The following is a 5,318-nucleotide window of genomic DNA, read 5'->3' as shown; positions in this document are numbered from 1 at the left end:
CCTTCGAGCCCTCGACCATCAAAGGTAGTGCATCTTCTATCCTACCTCCTTTTGAGTGCGCCTTCGAGCCCTCGCCTTATTTCTTTTCTAGTGCGCTTTCGAGCCATCGACCATCAAAGGTAGTGCATCTTCTATCCTATCTCCTTTTGAGTGCGTCTTCAAGCCCTTACCTCATTTCTTTTCAAACACGCCTTCAAGCCCTTGACCATCAAAGAAAGTGCATTTCCTATCCTACCTCCTTTTAAGCGAGCCTTCAAGCCCTCGACCATCAAAGGTAGTGCGTTTCCTACTGTACCTCTTTTTAAGGGTGCCCTCGAGCCCTCATTTCCTTTCAAGTGCGCCTCCGAGCCCTTACTTCCTTTGAGCCTCTATATATTGAATAGTGCGCCTTCGAGCCCTATCTTGTCATTTTTTAAAAAAAGTCTCGTATTTTTCCACTGGGCAGGTAACCCATTACAATGTGACCATCTGATAAGGTAACCCATTACAATATACCATCCTGAAAAATCCTCGTATTTTTCCATTGGGCAGGTAACCCATTACAATGTGACCATCTAGATAGGTAACCCATTACAATATACCATCATGAAAAAATCTCATATTTTTTCCATCGGGCAGATAACCCATTATAATGTGACCATTTTGGCTGGTAACCCATTACAATGTACCATCCTGAAAAATCCTCGTATTTTTCTATATGACCATCTAGGCAAGTAACCCATTACAATGTGACTCTTTTGAAAAATCCTCGTATTTTTCCACTAGGCATGTAACCCATTACAATGTGACCATCTGGGCTGGTAACCCATTATAATGTACCATCCTGAAAAATTCTCATATTTTTTCACTGGGCAGGTAACCCATGACAATGTACCATCCTGAAAAATCCTCGTATTTTCCCATTAGGCAGGTAACCTATTACAATGTGACCATCTGGGCAGGTAACCCATTACAATGTATCATCTTGAAAAATCCTCGTATTTTTCTACTGGGTAAGTAACCCATTACAATGTGACCACTGAACAGGTAACCTATTATAATGTGACCATCTGGGCAGGTAACCCATTACAATGTATCATCTTGAAAAATCCTCGTATTTTTCTACTGGGTAAGTAACCCATTACAATGTGACCACTGAACAGGTAACCTATTATAATGTGACCATCTGGGCAGGTAACCCATTACAATGTACCATCTTGGAAAATCCTCGTATTTTTCCACTGAGCAGGTAACCCATTACAATGTGACCATCTGGGCAGGTAACCCATTACAATGTATCATCTTGAAAAATCCTCGTATTTTTCTACTGGGTAGGTAACCCATTACAATGTGACCACTGAACAGGTAACCTATTATAATGTGACCATCTGGGCAGGTAACCCATTACAATGTACCATCTTGGAAAATCCTCGTATTTTTCCACTGAGCAGGTAACCCATTACAATGTGACCATCTGGGCAAGTAATCCATTATAATGTACCATCCTGAAAAATCCTAGTATTTTTCTATTAGGCAGGTAATCCATTACAATGTGACCATCTGGGCAAGTAATCCATTATAATGTACCATCCTGAAAAATCTTTGTATTTTTTCACTAGGCAGGTAACCCATTACAATGTGACCAACTAGGTAGGTAACCTATTATAATGTGACCATTTGGGCCTGTGACCCATTACAATGTACCATCCTGAAAAATCCTTGTATTTTTCTACTAGGTAGGTAACCCATTACAATGTGATCATTTAAGCTGGTAACCCATCACAATGTATTATGCTGAAAAATCCTTGTATTTTTCTACTGAGCAGGTAATCCATTACAATATGACCAACTAGGCAGGTAACCCATTACAATGTGACCATCTAGGCTGGTAACCCATTACAAAGTATCATCCTAAAAAATCCTCATATTTTTTCACTAAGCAGGTAACCCATTACAATGTGACTATCTGGACAGGTAACCCATTACAATGTGATCAACCTAAAAAATCATCGTATTTTTCAATCATCGAGTAGGTCGCCTGGAATAATTAGACCACTCGCAAAACCCTTTTCGCGGTTCTATTTTTCATCGAGCCGGTCGACTAGAACAATTAGATCACTTGTAAAATTCTTCACGTTTCTTTTATCATCGGGTAGGTTGCCCAAAACAATTTGATCTATTTTTTTAAAAAACAAAATAAAAGAAGTGGGCCGTCTTCCAAATGACATGTTCTCTCTGTAAAAGTCATATGTTAATTTATTGTTTTCGAAGTTTTCAAGACTCCTTTTCGTATCTACTTTTCTTTTTAAAATTTACTACAAAAGGCTAAAGAAAATGAAATTTTCTAATGTTTTTGTATTGTAAATATTATAAAAAAGAGGCAACTGTCATAACTTAATTTTTGAACAAATAATAAAAATTAAATATAGTTGACAATGGGGTTAAGATAACATAAAATTTGAGGTTTAAGGATGTAATTATAAAATTTAAGAGTTAATGGATCAATTTTGAAAGAATTGAAAATTAAAGATTTAATTAAGAGTCAAATTGAACAATCTAGAAATTAAGGACTGTTTTGTAAACGGTGTTATAATATAAGAATTTAATTGAAAGTAATCCAAAAGGGAAAAATTTAAAAGAATTAATTAAGGATCAAATTGAATAATCCAGGAATTAAGGACTGTTTTGTATACAGTGTACCAATTTCGCGATTTAATTGAAACTAATCCAAAAGGGCAAAATTAAAAGAAATTTTTAATTGCTTAGGGGTCCATTTGTTGAATTTCCAAAGTTCAGGGGTCAAAATGAAAGAATCCATTGCTGCTGAAACATCGTCGTTGTAGGTGGAACAGCCGTGTTTGTCTTCTCCATCCTGATTCAACAGGCTGAAGATCTGCAACAAAGTCGATCCAATCATGGACCGCGTCTCTCACCCACAATCTCTTCGGGGAAGATAACAATCCTGGTTAAAGGAAGTGGTTGGGGAGTCTATAAAAGGAGGAAGAAAACCTAGAACAAGGAGGAAAAAAGAGAGCCGAAAAATCAACCCAGAAAAACAGAGTTAAGAACAAAAAAAAAAAAACAGAGAAAACAGAGCACAAATCCAAATACATAGAGAAAGAGAGAACAAGAGGGTAGTACATAGTGAGGAGAATTATCCTTGAAATTGTCTTCGGACCTGCAAACAAAGAAAAAACCCGGATTTAACCAAAGAACACTCACAGCAAGCCAGAATCTTCTTTGTAGTTTTAGAAACTACTGAGAAATCAAGAAGGAAAGCACAGACAAGTGGTTACAGAAGGAAGACCAGAGGAAGCAGTAGGTGAGAATCATCATCAACGCTGCAAGCATCTTCGATCTCCAGAAGCAGGTATGACTTCGTCCCCTTTGCATCTTCATTTCAAAAAGTAATTCAGTGTCACAAGAACACTTAATTACCTTCACACAGTGTTCGTGCGTGCGTGAACAAGTCACGCATGCCTTTAGTTTTTTTGCCCAGCCGAGTCTAGCCCAGCTCAAAAATATAAATAAAAAAATATATAATAAAAGTTATGTATGTATAAAAAATTCATATTTTATTTATTTATTCATTAATATTAGAGTTAGAATAAAAATATCAATTTAAATTTATTTAATTATATTTTATTTAGTTATATAAAAATAAAAAAAATATGCATGCAAAAAAAAATAACATAAAATAAAATAAATTTATTTGGTATATTCATTATTGCCAGAGTCAGGAATAAAAAATACAAATATAAATTTATTTTATTTTATTTTATTATTTAGTTACATAAAAATAAAAATAATGTGTATGCGTAAAAAATAAATTGATTTTATTTGGTTATTCACTGACGCTAGAGTCAGAAATAAAAAAAATGATGATTTAAATTTATTTATTTTGATACCTATGTAATATTTATCAATACTAGAGTTGGAAATATCCGTAGTTGAATATTTATTAGAACCAGAATCAGGAATATTATACATAAATAATCATAGTATAAACCAATAAAAAATGTTAATAATTAATGACAAAGATCAACAATGCAGCCTGTCTTAGGCAGGATGTTTAAGGAGTGATAACATCTTTTTTTTTACTTAACCAGTTTCGGATCATAGAATCTCTATTAACCAGTTAGGGTTTTTAGTAATCGTAATACTAAGTGACGACTCTTTAAACAAAAAATATTCTCATTAAAAAATAGAATGTTAGAAATTTATTGTTTCCAAAGATTATATAATATTTTAAAATCATCGCAATATAGATGCAATAATTATTATTATTAAATTTCATTTAATCTAACTAGTCAATCCAACAATTTACTAATTTAGTGTTTAATTTTTGTTGGATTTTATTTATGAAAAAAATAAAAATTAACTTGTTAAATGTCGGTTAATTTAATTGATTTATTTAAACTTTGACCAGATCTGTCCAGTAAATACCTATGTTTTCTTAAAAAAATTATTTTATAAAGCCACATCATTTTATTTTAGAAACCAAGTTCTGGATGGATCTGAATTCACCCACATTGAACATCAGGTAAATCCGTGACCTCGGGACCGAATTTGTACATGTTCCTTTAACTATGCCGCGAACAAGAGCAAACATCACTATCGACAGCGTAATCCTGTCCTTGGATTGGTTAGGAGACTGGCACAGGAAAGAAAACAAATCACCAAGGTACAGTTTGTCGGTCAGGGAGGTTGGTCCACCATGGCTATTATGACCTGGAAAGGACCCACAAGCCCATCTAAACAGCCCGTGTCATCAATCACTGGCCCATAGGATATGATCTCAGCGTCAAAAAATCCCACCGCCAAAAACTTCTTTTCAGCTATTTGTTTGCTCCTCCTGAACCAGCGACACATAATCTTGTGTTTTTGGTAATTAAATGTAAGATATTTTTGAAAAAAAATACTTTTTTATAATTTTTACACTGGCACATTTAAATTATTAAAAAAATACTGAATTGATATATATTTTTTTTAATAAAATGTAATTTTAAAATGCATTCAAAGGTAAAAATGAATTGTGCTTTTCAATATTGTTAATTACCTGCTGCATTTTACTTTCAGGTAAACTTTTTTTTTTTCTTTTTCCCCATTTGGGAGATTTATTAGTTATGTGTAATTCATGTTTTTTTACTCTTTATTCACAGTGTGCTATGTCCTTCTTACCCTTTAGGCCTGAAAAGGCAAGCCCCAGATTCTTCCAGGGACAAAAAAATATCTTTTAGATAGGATGCCTGGTGGACTAGCGAATCAATCCCGACTTGACAATTTGGATGGTGGAGTTTGAGGCAGTTTGAAATTGTGTTTTAAATAGTTTTTTTTTT

General features: G+C 34.0%; 2 long non-coding RNA genes across 2 annotated transcripts in view; one reads left to right on the top strand and one right to left on the bottom strand.

Annotated features, from left to right (window-relative positions):
* LOC105132356 (uncharacterized) overlaps nt 1-3,364 on the bottom strand; it is a 9,918-nt gene extending 6,554 nt beyond the window's left edge. The window contains exon 1 of the long non-coding RNA XR_843564.1: nt 3,287-3,364. This is a non-coding gene — a long non-coding RNA (uncharacterized LOC105132356). The remainder of the gene's footprint in view (nt 1-3,286) is intronic.
* Nucleotides 1-3,380, top strand: part of LOC105132357 (uncharacterized) — a 9,694-nt gene extending 6,314 nt beyond the window's left edge. The window contains exon 2 of the long non-coding RNA XR_843565.1: nt 3,350-3,380. This is a non-coding gene — a long non-coding RNA (uncharacterized LOC105132357). The remainder of the gene's footprint in view (nt 1-3,349) is intronic.
* Nucleotides 3,381-5,318: the final 1,938 nt, after the last annotated feature.

The sequence above is a fragment of the Populus euphratica genome, unplaced genomic scaffold (genome assembly GCF_000495115.2).
Source record: "Populus euphratica unplaced genomic scaffold, PopEup_1.0 scaffold85.1, whole genome shotgun sequence".
NCBI lineage: Eukaryota > Viridiplantae > Streptophyta > Magnoliopsida > Malpighiales > Salicaceae > Populus > Populus euphratica.
This window is presented reverse-complemented; position numbering and strand designations above follow the sequence as displayed.